The sequence below is a fragment of the Lemur catta genome, chromosome 1 (genome assembly GCF_020740605.2).
Source record: "Lemur catta isolate mLemCat1 chromosome 1, mLemCat1.pri, whole genome shotgun sequence".
NCBI lineage: Eukaryota > Metazoa > Chordata > Mammalia > Primates > Lemuridae > Lemur > Lemur catta.
In genome coordinates this window covers 195115159-195134620 of record NC_059128.1, presented here as the reverse complement: position 1 = coordinate 195134620, position 19462 = coordinate 195115159, and the positions used below count along the sequence as shown (strand labels likewise).

The following is a 19462-nucleotide window of genomic DNA, read 5'->3' as shown; positions in this document are numbered from 1 at the left end:
GTGGTGGCATCTATCAGGACTTCATTCCTTTTAATGGTCAAATAATATTCCATTGCACAGACATAGAACATTTTATATATCCATTCATAAGTTGATGGACATTGGGTTGTTTCCACTGTTGGGCTATTATGAATAATGCTGCTATGAACATTCATATACAAGTTTTTGTGTAGATATAGTTTATTCAATTCTCTTGGGCATATGCCTACAGTAGAATTGCTGAGTCATATGCTAACTCTGTGGTTAACACTTTGAGGAATGGCCAAACTGTTTTCCAAAGTAGCTGCACCATTTTATAATCCTACCAAAAATTTATGAGCATTTCAATTTCTCCACATCCTCATCAATACTTGTTATTGCTATACTTGTCTTTCTTTTTTATTTTAGCCATTCTAGTGGTGTAAAGTACTATTTCATTATGGTTTTGATTTGCATTTCCCTAGTGACTAATGATGCTATATATCTTTTCATATACTTATTGGCCATTTGTATATCTTGTTTGGAGAAAGAAATGTCCATTCAAATCCTTTGCCTATTTTTAATTGGTTGTATTTTTATTGTTGAGTTGTAAGAGTTATGTATGTATTTTGGATGTAAGTCTTTTCTCAAGTATTTGGTTTTCAAATATTTTCTCCCATTCTGTGTCTTGTCTTTTACTTCTTGATTGTGTCCTTTGAAATACTAAGGTTTTTAATTTGATAAAGTCCAATTTATTTGTATTTTGTCATTTGTGCTTTACTTGTGTTTTTTGTGTCCTATGTAAGAAACTACTGCCTGATCCAATCCAAGGTAATGACAATTTTACTTCTATATTTTCTCTGAAGACTTTTATAGTTTTAGCTCTTACATTTAGGCCTGTGGTTTACTCTGAGCTATAATTTTGTATATGGTTTGAGGGAGAGCCCAATTTTATTTTTTGGCATGTGGATATCCAGTTGTCTTGATATCATTTATTGTAGATTATATTCTCCTCATTGTATTGTGTTGGCACCCTTGTCAAAAATCAATTGACCATAATTATAACAGTTTGTTTCTGGACTCTCAGTTCTATTTCACTGATACATGTATGTCTGGGTTCCTTGAATTTCTACATAAGTTTTAAAATCAATTTGTCAATTTCTGCAAAAATTTTGCAGCTAATATTTTGATGCATTGAATTTGTAGATCAATTTGGAGCTTACTGACATTTCAACAATATTAGGTCTTCCAATCCATGAACATGTTTTTCAATTTATTTAGGTCTTCTTTAATTTCTTGAAGTGATGTTTTAGACATCCTTTGGTGTTTTGGTGTACAAGTCTTGCACTTATTTTGTTAAGTTTATTCCTAAGTATTTTATTCTTTTTTATACCATAAATGAATTTTAAAATTTTGTTTTTGGATATTCACTGATAGCACATAAAATACATTTGACTTCTTTAAATTGATCTTGTATCCTGAAATCTTGTTGAATTATTAGTTCTAATTGTTTGTGTGGCTTCCTTAGGATTTTCTATATCAAAGATCATTTCATCTATGAATATAGATTTGCTTTTGCATTTCCAATCTGGACCCTTTTTGTTTTTCTTAACTAATTGCCCTGGCTAGAACCACTAATACAATGTTGAATAGAAGTGTGAGAGCAGACATCTTTGTCTTATTTCTACTATTAGGGGGAAATATTCAGCTTTTTACCACTAAAAATATTAGCTGTGGGTTTTTTGCAGATATACTTTATTAGGTTGAGGAAGTTCCTTTGTATTCCTAGTTTATTAAATGTTATGAGATGGTGTTGGATTTTGTCAAATATTTTTCTTCTTCTATTGAGATCATATTCTTTATTCTCTTGATAGGGTATATTACACTAATTAATTTTCATGTCAAATTAACTGTGCATTCCTAGAATAAATCCTACTTGGTCATAGTATATAATTCATTTTATTTATTGCCAGATTTGGTTTGGTGGCATTTTGTTGAGTTTTTTTTGATTCTATATTTGGATTTTCTAAGTTGGTTTCAGTACTTTGTGTCTTTCTAGCAATTTTTCCATTTCATTTAGGTTACCTAATTTGTTGCCATATAATTGTTCATGGTGTTCTCTAGTAATCCTTTATTTCTGTAAGATTGGTAGTGATGTCTGCTTTTTACTGTATTTATGTGGATATTTAATCATTTTCCTTTAAGTTCTAAGAAAATATCTTTTTTTTTTTTTTTTTTTTTTTTTGAGATAGAGTCTCACTCTGTTGCCCTGGCTAGAGTGCCATGGCGTCAGCCTAGTTCACAGCAACCTCAAACTCCAGGGCTCAAGCAATCCCACTGCCTCAGCTTCCCAAGTAGCTGTGACTATAGCCATGCGCCACCATGCCCAGCTAATTTTACGTGTATATATATATATATATATATATATATATATATATATTTTTTTTTTAGTTGTCTAGCTAATTTCTTTCTATTTTTTTTAGTAAAAATGGGGTCTCACTCTTGCTCAGGCTGGTCTCAAACTCCTGACCTCAAGTGATCCTTGGCCTCCCAGAGTGCTAGGATTACAGGCGTGAGCCACCACGCCCAGCCCTAAGAAAATATCTTAACTTTTTTTTTACTTGACAGCATGGCTTCCTACAAGACTCCATATGCTATTCAGTCTTAATTAGCTTTATTTAAAAGTGTAGCATTATTTCTTCACATACTTAGGTTGTTTGACTCTAACATAAATTTTATTGTCCCTTTAAAATATTTTGTTCAACTCGTAAAAACTTCTTACAATTAGGTGATGCCCTTCCAAGTCTCCTGAATATTATTTTTGTTGGGAAGGGGGACTTAAATTTACAGCTTCAAATACTCATTTGAATAAAAAGTTATAGTTCATTTAAAATAATAAATTGTAATAAAATAAAATCTAACATTTGATAAAATAACATTTAATAAGCATTTACTACATGCTAGGTACTGTGTAATGCATTCTATGTGAAATCTCATTATATCACCATAAACTGCCGTTGAGTAACGTTACATATCACAGAACCAAGGTTTAGAGAGATTAAGTAACATGCTCAATATCATACAGCTAGTAATTATGGAACAAAAGTTTGAACGCAGTTTTGTCTGACTGCAGAGCTGATACTCTTACCCAGTAGTTGACAAATATTTTTAAAAGGGCCAGACAGGAACTACGGAAGGTTTTGGTTTTCATAGCAATAACTCAAGTCTGCTGTTATAGTGAGAAAGTAGCTTTAACAATATGTAAATAAATTGGCATAGCTGTGTTCCAATAAAACTTTATTTGTAAAGAAAAGGTAGTGTACCTGCAGACCATAGCTTGCCATCCTCTGCAATTAACCAATATTCCATGCTGCCCTAATTCTTCCTCAAAGCCTTCCCTGATTATCACATAGATCAATTTCTTTTGTTTCTGGCCTTCTAACATAGTAACTATTATAATACCATAGCCCTAAGTCATATATCCTTGTTTTTATATAAATGTGTGTTATAATATCTTCTTTTGTTAACTATAGTGACAAAAGATTATGTCAAATAGTAAGTGATTTTACATATTTTGTTATATCTCCCGTAGGCTTAGTGCCCAAGCCTATGCTACAGACTGACTGTAGAAGAGTTTAGAAATTTACATGTGACTATATCTGGAGAGCCTTGTTCCAATAAAGCCACCTACCTAAGGTAACATAATAGAAATGCAAAAATTAGACAGTAAAGATGTCAATATGGAAATGCAAAGACAATTGCAATATATCAAGGTTCTATGCTCAACATCTTTGATTATGGCTTTCTTTAGGCAATGGAAAAAAAAAAATCAATGTACTTGTTTCCATTTTCTCAATTTCAATTTTCTCCTCAGGCTTTCCCCTCTCAAGAAACCATAATTCATCAAGACCATAAGTTCAAGATGTGTCATTTTATGAATGAGTCACAACTTAGGTAATAATAACTCTACAGATGTTGATAATATTTTTTACATTTTAGAAATGGATAATAGCACCATTTTTTAGGATAACAAATTTTTAGAGTGAGTTCCCCTGAAGGAGAACAATGGCTTATTTTGTTTTCTCAGGCATTTAAGCAAATATTCTTAAAAGGAATCCCTATCCTCAAATTTTTTTCATTTGTATTATACCCATATTCTATCTTTTTTTTTTCCTTTTTGAGACAGTGTCTTGTTCTGTCGCCCTGGGTAGAGTGCAGTGGCCTTATTGTAGCTTCCTGCAATCTCATATTCTTGGGCTCAAGCGATCCTTCTGCCTCTGGCTCCTGAGTAGCCAGGACTACAGGCGCATGCCACCACTCTCGGCTAATTTTTCTATTTTTAGTAGAGATGGGTTCTTGCTCTTGCTCAGGCTGGTCTCAGAACTCCTGAGCTCAAGCAATCCTCCGGCCTCGGCCTCTCAGAGTGCTAGGATTACAGGCATGAGCCACCACTGTGCCTGGCCTATACCTGTATTCTTGAATGCAGTCTATACAGAGAGATTCTTAAATACTTTTAGGTTTAAAGCAGATTTATAACAAAATCACCAAGTTTTACAGAAAATGTTTGTAATGAAAAGTACAGAAAAAATATTAGATGCAGTATCGGGTAGATGGCTTTTTAACCAGAGATACCATTAGTCTCTGAGGGACTTGAAATTTGATAATCACATAAGTGAAAACTTGACATGGGAAGGTTAGAATTTGCTAAACAAACAAACAAACAAAAAAGGCACCAGAAAAGGTTAGAATAAGAAAGAATGAAATTTAAAGTTAACATGGTTTTAGTCATGGCTGAAGTTATTGATGGTTACCCAAAAGTCATTCTCAAACTTTTGTTCCCTTGTTCCACCAGAGGCCAAAAGTCATTAATATCTCAGAATCCCTTAAAGATAGGGACAGTCACATGATATGGACAAGTACACAGAGGACATCTGCTGGTGGTCTTTGGGAAAACTTTTCTTTCCTGATTAAAAGAGAAAGACTCGACAGGCACAACCATTCCTCATTTTTCCTTCTTTGAACTGGAATGTGATATCTACATTAGCAGAAGCATCTATCTTACAACAAGCAAGAGAGAAATCATGAGGACAAAACCCTGATGATATTGAACCTGTAAAGAGAAAGCAAACTACTACTCTCCTCAGACTACTTGTTTTGGAAAAATATTAATAAATCCCTATTGTTTTATGTCATTGTGCTGAAAGCACTTCTTATTGATACATACTTTAAAATTATTTTTAAATTATTAATTACCAATACAATGTGAGTAAAAATTTGCTTTTAAGATAATACTGGGTAAAATTTCTTTCTCTTTCAAAATGCTTAATTCTGTGTTACTAATTATTAGTTAAATCTGCTGTTATATTAAAAAGACATAAATAGCTATTAGGCCTTTATAATTTTAAGTTATTGGCATTTTTAAAAGAACACATCAAAAACTTTGAAATATAGAAAAAATTACTTTATTGACTTAGATTTAGTTAATGTACGTTGTGTTCAAGAATTCATAATATCATTTTTAAAAAGTATACTAACTTACCAAAATCAAAAATTATACCAGTGTTATGTAGCTGTGAGACTATTGGTATTGTACCATCTGGTATCATATATCAAAGGACTTATGATGTAAGATACTATTTAACCTGCCTCAGACATAGAATAAGTGAGTTCATATCTGTAAGCAAATTAGGATACTAAGTAGTTTTTTCTTAACTGGAAGGTTAAATGTATCTCCAAAACACTAATGACTTCAATGATTTTAAATTGTTTTGTGAAGCACACAACAATTAAATGCTCCAACAGGCTCTTGCCTATTGTCCCAGTGACTTGGGAGGCTGAGGAAGGAGGGCCACTTGAGGCCAGAAATTCAAGACCAGCCTGGGCAACACAGGGAGACCCTCGTCTCTAAACAACATTAAAACAACATTAAAAAATAATAATTTATCTAGGTGTGGTACCATGTACCTGTAGGCCCAGCTACTTGGGAGACTAGGTGGGAGAATTGCTTGAGCCCCGAAGTTTGAGACTATAGTGAGCTATGACTGTACCACCACACTCCAGTCTGGGTGAAAGAGGAAGATCCTGTCTCTAAAAAAACCAAACCAAAACAACAAAATAAATGCTACATAACTGATTTAATTCAAGACTATGGCAAAAATTATACATCATAATGCACTGTCTACAGCATACTACTAAAAGGTGGATAAACAATAAAATTAACTATCTCTTCAAGTTAGAGTAGGTTAAAAGACCACAAATAAAACAACACAATTTAGGTTATAAAGAAAATGACAGAAGTAATCCAATGTGGGTAAAATATTAAAAGTTTTCCAGTGAACTTTTCTGAATCTATGCAGAAAAAGCCAAGACGCTGGGGGGAAATGGACTACAAATTGATAGATACTCATTGAATTGCCTGATTATGCTATAGAAATCACTTTGTGACATTTGAGCTACTCTTACTGGGAACCCTGTATGAGATATATCTGGGAAAAACAATACACTTAGGAAAATAAGGTTATTAAATCAAAATAAATTCAATCTGCCTTCCTTCCCACACTAAATTAAGAGCTATGGGGAGCTCAGAAGGCTCCTTTCCTAGGCAGAACCAGAACAGGGCCTCCAAGCAGTGGCTGGAGCTGAAAGTAGGAGCTGCACAGGGGGTCAGCACTGAGCACTGCTAATGCCAAGTCTCAAAACTCATCCCTTCCCCATGATGGCTCAAAGGTGACAAATACCTGCATAATTCAGGTTTAATATGCCTTAATAAGACCTCCCAAGACAACCATCTCCCTGAAAATAGATCAAAACAAGTTAAATTTTAGTTAAGATAAGCCTCGTATTATTAATACACTTACCTGTTTTTCTTTAATTCTCTTTGTTAAGGAAAAAAAGTCAGAGAAAGAATGTGTAATGTATGTGTGTTTGTATAGGGGGTGGGGGTGGGCAGTTGTTACCTAAAGGTACATCTTTAAATCAGCAGAGTTCTACAGCCAAGGAGAGAAAAGGACCACACAAACTTCAAATGGCATCCAATGAATGAATTCATATCTAAAGCACACACACACATGCAAGGTTGCAGTTAATAGCAATATTTGCTTTATTCATTCAGAAATCTAACATAAGGTGACAATATTTATATTTAGCTCTAATATAAAGCAACTGTTGTGGGCACAGGGCTGAATTTGGTGCTAAAAGAGATGTCTAAGAAAAATTCATTTTTCTAGCTGTACTTGTAAAATGATGCTTCATTACAGGCTGCCAAATAGCTAAACAAATTGTTACTACCTACCAAGTATGGAAAATGAGGTTCTCAACATAAATACAAAGGTCAATGAAACTGGGTCTTAGTTCCAAACATACTAAGTATCTGGGTAAAGACATTATGAAATCAGCTAACTGCACAAGGCTCAGTGCTAAGCATTAAGGACAACGTCAAAAGAACATAAAGAAGGAAGATTAATCATTAGTTCTAAACCAATTTGTATCCATCAGCATGAGAGTAAAAGTATGTTAAAAAGCAAACAAAAGACAAATATTTTCTATAATTAATTTTACTACTAAAGAATTATTTACAATTAATTAGAATTGTCCAAGTCTTATAATAATGAAAAAAAAGGAGTATTCTTAATTCTAAACCTAATCAGATTAATGCTTCTGAAAAGCCAAATACAAAAAAACTTAATAAATGCCCAACTCCACACATGCTTAAACAAAATCAGGATCAGTTTGACTTCTTTTTCTTTCCTTCTTCTATTTCTTCCTTTCTTTTTTTTTTTTTTATTTTGGAAGAAATGATTAGAAAACTGGAAGAGCAAATTCAGTTTTTATAGAATGAAATATGCTTTTTATAGATAAACTTCAACAGAGGTATGTCTCCAGAGCCTTGATGTTAAACCATGGTGAGCTATGGGTTTCCCTGGCTATGAAAGGCAGACCTTAGGTGCCACCAGTTGCAGAGCGCTTTCCCCTCATCCATATTGCCTATCTCTGAAATGAATTTAGAAATGTTGGCACCCAAAGTTGTTGTCTTTACAGCCAATACAGTCTGAATCAAACTGGGCTCAACCAACACTTCTGCAAAGGCTAATTAACACAAAGACATTCTCAGAAGGACTGATGTACTGCATAGTAATCATTCTGTGAGGTTAACTAATTCTTATCTACCAAAGTGCAAAATGTCTCAACGTTTACATTATAGAAGTATTGGCCAATGGTTCTAAGTAAGTGATTATAGGGCAACTTCTTTATGCTGAACATGACATAAGGTACTCAGGACGAACAAAAGATAGAAAAGAAGTATATGGTCTCTAGGAGCTAATAATAATCTTGTTACTTAAAACACACTTTCCAAACTTTAAGTACTAAGTCCTGAAACATTAGAGGTAAGATTAAACAAAACAAAACAAAACCCCTTATCTGTGTATAATAGTTAATCCTGATCCCCAAAGCTTTGGAATTTGTTTAAATAAAAAGGCTCTGGCCTTTTTTTTTTTTCCTTATCTTTATTGTCTAGTTGAAGTACCTCTGTTCTCTGTTTTTAAGGCACAAACCATTCATTTTAGGTTTTTACTTCTTTTTAATATTTTGTCCAAATAATAATGTTTCACTTAGAAGTAAATGTGTACATGCAGAATTTTTATGCTTTAGCAACCCACAATTATTAAAAATCTAATGAATTAATGCCAGTTTGATTCCAGTTAAAATGGCAATGTAGAAAAGTAATGTCTTCCACTATGGATATAGGCCTCTAGAAATTAATGATTGGGGGTAAGGGGAAGGCCATGGAATCAGTTAAAGGCATTTAACAAAAAATACCAAATTTCTTTTCTCTTTTGCTAAGCATGTTTCACAAGCCGTTTTCTTCATATCTATCCCGTCTCCCCTCTGCACCAAAACCATTGATGTTGAACCTTTAAGTCTTGCTCTTTTGTGCAACATGCATCAGTGAATCCTCCTGTTACAAATCCATGCTACCACTCATTTTTATTCAATAGGCATAGAATTAGAATTTTTAAAGAAAAGTCCAAAGGATATTATAAGTTGAAATTAACCAAGTCTTCGGCTAAAGAACAATCATCCCCAGAGAAATTTCCATTCAAGAGAGACATCGTGCACTCTGTTGCTTTTCTTTCTCATCATATCACATATTTACTGATAGCCAGATAAAAATAGTAAAAATCAAGAGCAGACTAAATAATATGCTCTTAATGTAGGCAGTGCTTTACATAAAACTATAAACTGCCATATAATGAACCTTCAAAACACCAATCAGGAAAATTTTTCAGATTACTTGAGATTGAATTAGAATGAGTCAACAGTTTAAGGTAACAGATAAATGCCCAAGTACATATATTGCTAATGATTTTCTCCCATATAAAAATGTGGCCTTCATATTTCCACATGATATAGGAATCTAATCTCTTTTACTGACACACTAAAAAGGATCCAAATCTTGAAAACAGGTAAAAATTCAGTACTTCAATACCACAAACTCATTCATTCCTAATGAGATTCTAGTCTTTATGATACCTCAGAAGACCTATATAAATAGTTGGGATTCAAAGTATATCTGAATTTCAACTGATTTGATATTTATTTTCTCTTCATTTTTTTGCTTATTGTTTTCCAACAAAATTCTTTCAAAAAGATCTCTTAATAAAAACTCTGAAAGAACTTAATTGCCCATATTATTATTAATTATTATTATATGGGAGAAATAACCCAGTGACAGCAAATAGTCAATTTTACAAAATGAATTAGTATTGGAGTCTGAGAGAGAGAATCTAAGATTCTGATTTAGGACAATCCACTTAATCACAAATAACAAGGACAAACACAATCTTTTCCAAGCCTCACTATACCCTAGTACTCACTAAATCATTTTCACAGGGTCATATCAACTATGAGAATTAATTTCTCTAGCAATGACAGCAAAGATAAAATCTGATCCTTACCGTGGTTGCTAAGTTTAGTGGCTACCGTTGTTTTTTCTTTCTTCTAAGCTCTTTGCTGCTTCTGAAAACTTACCTGATCTGCTTAGAGATAATCTAAAAGCATTGTTTTTCTAATATCTATCAGTCTATATATTTATCTGGCGTGTGAGAATGTGAGAGGGAAGGAATATATACTGATAAGTCACTTCGGATTATCAGTAGTAGCACTCAATAGGACTGAAGTTGAAGACAGGAAGATAATTCCTCTGAGCCATTTCCTTTCAGAAAAATTTTGAGTGCCTTACAAAAATAAAATTCAAAATCCTAAGTAAATAAAGAAATCATGAAAATAGAAGAAAATAAAAGGCAATTATTCTATTTTATTGACCCTAGTTAAAAAAAAACTAAAGTATTCAAACACACTCTGAAATATACAACTGTCACAATGAAGGCATTTCAGAGCAAAATGTGCTGCAATATGCTGCTATGATTAAAAGCCATGTAATCTGAGGAACCTCTGTAACAAAAAAGAAAATGAACTAAGCAAAGAGCTTCTTATTACTTTTCTAAAAATAAAAGGCTGTAATTTTGTCATAGTTACACAAAGGCAGGTAAGACTTTCATCTTTATCTAGCATTACAGCATATTTCCATCCATAGGTATCATAATTACATTCAAAGGAATATACACGGTTTAATACAGAGAATAAACTATTATTCTATGATACTACATGTGTTTGTAAATCTGAACCCATCATAACATGTACTAAGGGTAATCATTTAGCACATACTCTCTACACAGAGAAAAGATTCTCACACAGCTTTCCTTGTACTCGTTTTTTAAAATGTACAAATATCATTGGACACAAATGAGAGAATAAAGAGCAGCAATGAAGTACACCATATGTTCCCAGTGTAGGCTGAGTCCAGGTCTTTGTTCCAATATTCCAGAGCAACTGGAAGAAAAGCTAAGTAACCATTCATTAAAATACATTTTTACATTATTGCTGGCAAAAGTTATACTTCTGATAGGTTCAGTCAGAACCCATGCTATCCTGACTATTCCTGCCTGCATTTGCTTCTTTAATACACATCTCTTGCAATTCTAGGAACCTGCAATACAACCACCCTGAATAACAGTTCGGTAGCAGGACAATCTGATAAACAACATGAAGGGTAGACGCTGAAGAAGACCGCAAAGTTATTTGCCTAGTGAAACAGTTCTGAAGTAATTCTATGTCAATGAGAAAATTTTTGCATTTTCTCAGCTACGCACCTATTCAGATATCATCTCCTTTCTCCTCATTTATAGCAGGGTCTCCCTCAATCTTGAGATCTCCTAGAACAGTTTTAATGGTGCAACTCAAACCAAAACCACTAACCACGCCCTTTATGCCCAGAGTCAAGCTTCCTTTTGCTTTTTTCTCCTCAAAGTCCAAAAATGTAAATCTTTCACCCGAAAGGGTTTGCGCCGGTTTCCTAACCCAAGGCAGACTCTTTTAGCTATGCCTTGGCGTAATTCCTATGGGAAGCTTTCTCCGGGGCAACGTGAAACGCCCCGAAGAGACACCCACGCTTACCTCCCACACACCTGCAACCCCTGGCGGGATGCTGGAGCTAGTGCTCCGAGACTGCTCTCCGCTCCGCTCCCGTGCCTGCTCTCCTCTGCCGGGAAACTACGGCTCAGCCCGAGCCTTCGGCTTCTACAGGGCCCCAAGCTCCGCCCCGCCTCCTCCAGTTGGAGAATTTGGCGGCTGTTGCTCCGCCTCCTGCTGTTCCTGCTGCTGCCCCGGCTGGAGACAGCGGGAAGCAGCTGCGCGGGGACCTTCCCTCTGCCCGCACTTCTGCAGCTGCCCTGCCGCTTCCCTTCCCCTCGCTTCCCGTTCCCCTCCGGAGCCTCACACCTGGAACTGCCTCCTGCCCCGCCCGGGCGCCTCTGCGAGGAGCCCAGGCTCAGCCTATCCCTCCCCGACCCGACGGTCTGGTTGCTCGGTGTGTCTAGAGTTTGGGGGCTCTTGGGGAAGCTGCTGCTCCGCCGAGGCACGTCCACACACCGCGCTCTCCCTCCACCCCGGCGATTTCCCCGCGGCTTCCTTTGCACCAGCCCGATACTGAGCCCGGCAACCCCACGTTCCCCACCTCAGGCCCCTCACCCCCTTCCTTCCTTTGCTCCACTAGCCCGCCCCCTCAATGGGTGAGGCGCCTGCCGGGCCGACCCTGCACCCTGATTGGCGCAGGTGAGAGTAGGCCCCGCCCTTCCTCTCCTTTCCGTGAACCTTCTCTCTTCATCTCACCTCCTCCCTCAAAGGCAGGGAACTCTCCTACTATTGGCTAGAGGTGCCCCCACCCATGGCCTCAGGCTGTCCCGTATAGCCTGCCGGGAAGTGTAGTCCTGCGCGTGCGGGACTCGCCAACAACGCCGGCGAGTGGAACTACGAGTCCCCATAGGCCCCTGCGCGACTCCGGCTGGGCAGGATTCCGGACAACGCCTGGTTCCTCTCAGGTCCTTCCGGCGTCGCCGGAGTGAATTGATCCGGAGTTGAAGAGGGCTCCAAAGGTGGGAAGTGAAGTCAGTACCTCAGTTGCCGGTAAGGTATAGCTGTTCTGCTCCAGTGTCCGTAGCTCCGCGCGGAGCAAAAGACGGCTGAGGTCACCTAGGGGCCGTGGCTGAAGCACTCGGGCTTGGTTTTGGCAGGCAGAGCCGACGGGGCTGGGAGCGGGGCCCTATGGGCGTAAGGGAGGTTACCTTACGCGAGTGGCGTAAAGCGGGTTTGTAAATGCCGCCTGCCCGGCTTGGGCCTGAACGCCTCCAGGAAGTCTCCTCTAGGTGGAGGCGGGAGGGGAAGAGCGAGGTTGGCCTCTGGTGCCCCCAGAGAAGGGAGAGGGCGGATGTGCCTGGGGTGGGGTCCTTTGAAGGTGTGGCTTGGGAGAGAGGTGAGGCTGCTGTTTTCTCTCTGCTTTATAAGTAAGATAGGGACGGAGTGGAGAAGGAGGGGGTGCTTGGGAGTCTGCTTTTGGGGTGACTCAGGTTATGTCCTGTGAGGGAAGAGGAAAATTGAAGAAGGAAGAGTCAAATGTTGGCTGAGGTTTAAGGATTCTGTTCCAGTGTAATGATGTGGCCCTCTAAGGAGGTAAAATTTTGCCTTAAGCAGAAAGGCTTGACCCTCTGAGGTGTAGTACCTAAGATATGTTTACTCCTCTGCTGTTTTTAAAGCGCTTTCATGTTGGGATGCTGATGAGGAAACTGAGGGAGTGTATGACGTGCCCAAGGTCACACAAATAGGGACAGATCTGAATCTAGTCCAGTTCGAGTCCAACTTCTGAACCAGAGCTGCCGCTCCAAAAAGAAAAAGTAGGGTTGGTTGTGTTTTCTGAAGAAGGTGAAGGAAGTTGCAAGTAATGGTATTTTATGTAGTATTTCTGAGAAGCCATTTGTGAGATGAAGAGTTGTTTTGTTGAGCTGGGATGAAATTCCTCAGTAAAGGAAGGCCCCTCTCTAACCTTTTGTAAAAATAAAAAGAAAGGGTCAGTTTGAACTTACATGTTTTTCCTTTTATTAGGGATATGTTAAATGGTAGATTTTACTCCCACAAGTCATTTTTAAGAGTAGGTAATGAGATAGAACATAAGTTAAACAGTATATCCCATCCTTACAGTTAAAAGAATACCCTTTTACCTTTCTACCTTAGGACTGTTTTTATTCTCATTTTGTAAATCTGAGAACAGTGGGATTGTGAAAAGTGTGAAATTTTTCACAGAACTTTACACTTTTTTCAAATAATGTAGCACCAAGGAGAGTTTGGTGTGCTCATTACTAGAAAAGAAGATACATTGCATTTCTTGGAGGTAACATTTTACTTTTTGTTTGAGATTTTTGTTTACTTTTGCCCTCATTTTCTTGACTCTAAGGAGTATGTGTGTATTTGGGTGTGTGAATGATAAAATCAAGCTCTTGCATATTTTGTGTATTTTTCTTTGCATCATCTGTGACTTCTAATTCATTCTTATTTTACATTAAAAAGTGAAAAAGCTTATACTTTACGTTGAGCAGAAAGCACTATGCTTATTCTGGTCTTATGTTCTGTAATTATTATGGCCAATATAGCTCATGAATATTATTATTGGATAGGTTTTTAATAGAATTGGGGAAATATGTTCATTGATGTCAGGATTTCTTCATGATAAGTTTATATCCATAAAGGATGCTTATAGACGGCAGGTAATCAATCATGGTTTACTGTTAACGTATGTTGACCAAAATATGCTGAATTTTGAATGCACTCCGCAATTATCATCAACAATGTGTATAACTTTCGAATACAGAAACACTTTCTAGGATCAGAGGTATTTTGTTCCCCAAGACTGAAGTTAAGATGGTCTGGAAATGACTTTTAAAGTACAAGAAGTGTGATACTATAGAATGAAGTAAAATCAGGAATAACATAGCAGCAGAAGTGACAGAGTACACAGGCAAGGAAGAACCAACTAAAAAAATGGAAAATTATGTGGGGATAACTGGATTTGTGCTAGATTAGAAGGGTGTGGTAGTTGAAGTAGACCATAAAGTGAACATGAGTCAGTGATGGTAAAGCAAGATGTTAATGCATTTTCTAGATGGCGATGTAGGTATTTGCCTTTTGTTGGGGGAGGTGTGAAATGAGTTCTTCTAACTTTTGGCATCTAGCTATGTGGTAATGGGAAGAGATTTTGAACTAAGGAAAATTTGGAAATAAATAAAAATTAATATAATGCACTTGTTCATTGTACATTAATTTTTGTCCTGGTTCAGTTCTACCACTAACTTCTCGTTATCTCTGAGGGCAGTTATAATTTTGATATTTCACCAATGTTGGAATGCAGAGTAAGGTGTCTTGTATTTATTGCCTTTCAGTCACGTGCTGGAGTACTGTGGTCATTTTGGATCTTTGCACATTGGATAATTAAGAGTTCACAGAGCAATGTATACACTTGCATTTTTATAGTAGTTTGTAGCTCACCGGTGTCCACATTTGTTCTCGTTGTGGGCATTTTGCAGGAGCATGTGTCAGCTTTTGGACATCATCTCTTAAAGGACTTCAGGTGTCTTCCATATACATCTATCTCTTTCTTTCAAGGATGTAAGGTCTATAAGAACAGGAACTGTATATTGTTTATCATTGTAGTCTCGGTAGCTAGGATAATTGGATACCTGTTTACAAAGAGAATGAAAGGGCTCAGATTGATTAAATGACTTGTCCAAGGTCATGCAAGTAGTGACCAGTGGGACTAAAGTATAATCCACGTCCTCTGACTGCAGATCTTTAATATTGTGTAAGTAGATTTAGTTCCCTTAGATTATTTATGTGAGAAAAACACTTAAATTTGATTTAAATATTCAAATACTATTAGTCTCTTACTGTTTACTGCTGACAGTTTATCTCCTCTACTCCTGTCCAGCTCTCCATCCTTATCCCCAGCCTTCCTCATTTATTGTGCCTTTCTTTCAGTTATTACGTACATAATCTCCTTCCTGACTTGGGGGCCTTTACATGTTCCATCTCCCTGCCTGGACTGTTCCCTCCTCCCCTTCCAAAATATGGACAACCCCTAGTCAATTTTTATGTCTCAGTTTAAGTGTCATTCCTCAGGGAACCTTGCTCTCCTTCCCCAAATCGGAGTAGATCCCCACTGTATCTTCACTATACTCTGTACTCGTTTGTGGCATCATTATAATAGGGACTTACTTAATTCAGTATTTTATATGATAAATGTTTGTCTCCCTTGCTAGACTACAAGCTACCTGAGCAGGGTCCTCCCATTTGTCTTGTGTTTTACCACAGTACTTTCGAATACCTGGCACAAAATAAACGTTCAATAAATATTTGCTGAATGAATGAATGAGTACATTCATGCACAGTGCCTCCAGCACTTTGCTAAGACAGAAATACAGAAATGAGTAAAACAGATGTGCTTCCCACTCTCATGGAGGATTGAAGTTTGTAGGAACTTTCAAATGAAATATAAAGCTTAGGCAATTTAGGTTAGATACAAAGGAGTTATTGGCAGAAGTTTAATGTAAATTGTAGAAAGATTTTTGTTCTTCTGAGGTGTCTCAAAGTCAGGATTAAGTAGTTTTCTATGTGGAAATGACCAAGGAGTCAATTTCATTTACAGCAAAATTTCTGTGTAACGGCATTTTAGAGACCTTATCACTGCTGTGCTTTGTGCAAGCAACATTCGTTATAGGAAGATATAGACATGGAAGAAACTAACTTTTAATGGACTCTATTCTTCTCTAATGTTATCTCATTTTGTCCTCAAAACTATTATTTCCTTTAAGGCAGTATTAAGACTGTTTTATAGCCGAGGACACCAAGGAATTAAGTTAATTTACTTTTTAACTCAAACAAATGTAATGAATTGCTAGAGTTTCCAAGGGGTAGATGCTCCAGCGAAGACTGGAGTCTGGATCTGTCTCCCTGGTTTTCCTTTTTTTTGTTTTTTTTTTTGTTTTTTTTGTTTTTTTGTTTTTTTGCTTTGTTTGTTTTAACCATGGGATCTTCCTATGAATTTTACCTTTAATATTGCTTGCTTTAAACAAGGTGACTTTGTAAAATTGAGTAGTTCTTATTTCAAAGGAATTTATTTATATTTTGGGCTTCTTGAAAATTTTCCTAGGCCAGGTGCAGTGGCTCACACCTGTGATCCTAGCACTCTGGAAGGCGGAGGCAGGAGGATTGCTTGAGGTCAGGAGTTCGAGACCAGCATGAGCAAGAGTGAGACCGCGTCTCTACTAAAAATAGAAAAAATTAGCTGAGCATGGTGGTATGCACCTGTAGTCCCAGCTACTTAGGAGGCTGAGGCAGGAGGATTGCTTGAGCTCAGGAGTTCGAGGTTGCTGTGAGCTAAGCTGACACCATGACACTCTAGCCCGGGCAACAGAGCAAGACTATGTCCCAAAAAAAAAAAGAAAGAAAGAAAGAAAGAAAAATTTTAAGTGGGTCTTATTTGCTTTAAACCTAGATACTTATAAGCATAAAAAGATCATTTTTAAAATGAGCTAAATTTAAAACTAAATTTCAGGGATACATTGTGTTAGATTTTGGTCTTGAAAACAAATTCTGTGATCTTCTGTGGTACCACAGTAATGGCATAGAATAAATTCAACAGCTTTGAGTTGCTGTAGCCTTATATGCCTTAATGGATATAGCAGTTCACTCTCCCAGAAGATATTGTCAAAAAGATATTGCTGATATTTGGCTTTAAAATTTGATGATGCTCCTAGTTTTTCTTAAATATAGGTCTTCACTGAGTCCTAAACTTATTTTTTTTAAAAGCAAGTCTTGATGTTATTTGAATCTTGGATAAAATTTTCATATTTACCTGGCATAACAAGTATATGAAGGATAAAATTGAAGTATTGCTTCTTATATGTTTGACTATTAAGGTCATTATGATAGGTAATGTTACTAAGAATTTTAAGCCAATTCTATGATAAATAATTTTTCTCTGTAATAGAAACTATAAAAGTGATTTAGAGTTAAATAGTATAATTGATTCTGTGTATTATTACATTTGAAATGGTAAAGTATGTTGCAGTCTTTGAGGCTTATACTTTAGGGATATATATATGCATGCACATACACATAATGTAAAAAATGAAAGTACCTTTATTACAGCAATTGGAAATAATTTATTTGCTGAAAGATAAACAGTGTGGTTTGGTGGTTTATTTTGTCTTTGTGAAGATGGAAATTTCAGTTTTCTCATTTAAGTTATAAAATTTAAATGTACTTGAATGTATTGTGTTAGTCCAATCTTATTTTTCAAGGTCACCCTTATATTTTTCGTATATGTAATCATTTTTTTAATCACTCAAAATGATGTTAGCCTATTCGGTCTCATTCTTCTACAGTTGCCTAGAATCAAGTTTTGCCTATAGGGTTAAAAAAAAAAGTGAAAAAGGATTTTACCAGCAAGCTTATGAGTTATTGGGTAATAGCAGTGGAATGGAACATGTTAAATGGTAGGCACTATCATATACTCAGGTCAGTCCCTTAGAAATAAGTTAACAGAGATCAGTCTAAATTGCCTAATAATGATCTTTTGGTTCATTCACTTATTGAGTATATATCATGTGTGAAATTGCCTTAAATCTACTTTGGAATGAGCTGGAATCTAATATGATAGCCAACATTTATTGAGCAGTAACTGTCAGGCATCATGCTAAGCATTTTACATAATCTCATATAATCCTTACCATAACCCTTCGAGGTAGAGGCACTATTATGCCCAGTTTATAAATGAGGAAAGTAAAGTATAGAGAGGTTAAGGAACTTGCCCAATCAAGGCTACAGGATCAGTAATTTCTTGAAATTAGGATTTGAATCCAGGCTGGCTGACTCAAGAGACTGTTTTTGATCACTGCAGTAAAAATGTTAGTGATTGGACTCCATTGGAGGGCAGTTAGCATTATGAGTTGCAGTTACAGAGAAGTTGTATCTTAGATGCCAACGTCAGGTGGCAGGCAGAAATTACTGAATTTTTAAACTTAGTCTTAAAAAAATCTATTTAGAATTTAACACATTGGAGACTAACAACTTCAACACAGCCAAGTTTTCTCTAGCATTGGAATAGATTACTTTTCCTTTGAGTCTGGTGTAGTATTTGACAAGTTATTCAGAGACCGTGTTGAAGAAGAAGTATGTATATTATAGTGCAAGAGTCGTAGTCAATGTGGTGAACTAATTGTGAGAGGGAAGTCCGTCGGTAGAGGGAATAGCAGATCCATATCTCTTACCTCTCACATTCTGGGGCTTATGCATGTGGGACGGAATTATGATCACCTACATATTTCAGTAGTTATTTTTCTTTTTCGTTTTCTTCAAAAAAAATGTGGAACTTTCGTAGGGTATGTGTGTGCATATCATGGTGCAGATCTCCCTGGAATGTCATGCAAAGTGGCAGCCTGACATATCACTGTATTTCTTTACTGTCTCTCTTCCCTGAAAGACTGCACCCCCTTAAGGATATAGATTATACCTTTTCATCACCACATCTCTAACGCTGTTGCTGACTCAGACTGACTATGCAGAGTACCGTGATAGAGAAATGGATAAAACCTCTCTTTAGGGAGTTTATACTTTAGCAGATAGAAGGGGAAGGGTTTGAAAAGATCATTGTATGGGCATTTAGCCTTTCTCATATATTAAGTACTTCCACATGCATCAATTCATTTGATAATGTGGGGTCTGAGGTGATAAGAAGGGAGAAAAATGATAGTTTCTCTAACTTGCTGTCTGGTCCTGGGCACTGAAATGAGTTTTCCTGCCGTATTCAGCCGTCCTAGATTACTTCAGGATAAACTGGAATCTGAGATTGGAGTTAAGGAGTGACAAAACCCTAAAATGTTACACCGCTGCTGCCCTCTCAGACTTAGGTAAGGTTACTAGAGCTAAAGCCAGTTGGGAATGTTAAATGAGTCAGACCTGGCCCCTAGGAGGCAACTGCTCCCTATGCTGGTTCAGGTTATTGCAAGGAATTTTGAATAGTGCTGTAGTCTTTTATTCAGAAATGCACATGCTTTGTATT

At 36.8% G+C, this 19462-nt stretch overlaps 2 protein-coding genes across 6 annotated transcripts in view; one reads left to right on the top strand and one right to left on the bottom strand.

Moving 5' to 3' along the window:
• SERPINI1 (serpin family I member 1) overlaps positions 1-11648 on the bottom strand; it is a 77524-nt gene extending 65876 nt beyond the window's left edge. The window contains exon 1 of one of the 3 annotated variants that reach the window (XM_045539592.1): positions 11473-11648. The gene's annotated coding sequence lies outside the window, so the exon portion shown is untranslated. The remainder of the gene's footprint in view (positions 1-11472) is intronic. The other 2 variants (XM_045539593.1, XM_045539594.1) reach the window with 2 other exon arrangements.
• A 718-nt stretch (positions 11649-12366) lies between these two features.
• PDCD10 (programmed cell death 10) overlaps positions 12367-19462 on the top strand; it is a 43470-nt gene continuing 36374 nt past the window's right edge. Inside the window, exon 1 of one of the 3 annotated variants that reach the window (XM_045539591.1) lies at positions 12367-12480. The gene's annotated coding sequence lies outside the window, so the exon portion shown is untranslated. Of the gene's footprint in view, positions 12486-12856; positions 13024-19462 lie in introns of those variants that run through there. The other 2 variants (XM_045539589.1, XM_045539590.1) reach the window with 2 other exon arrangements.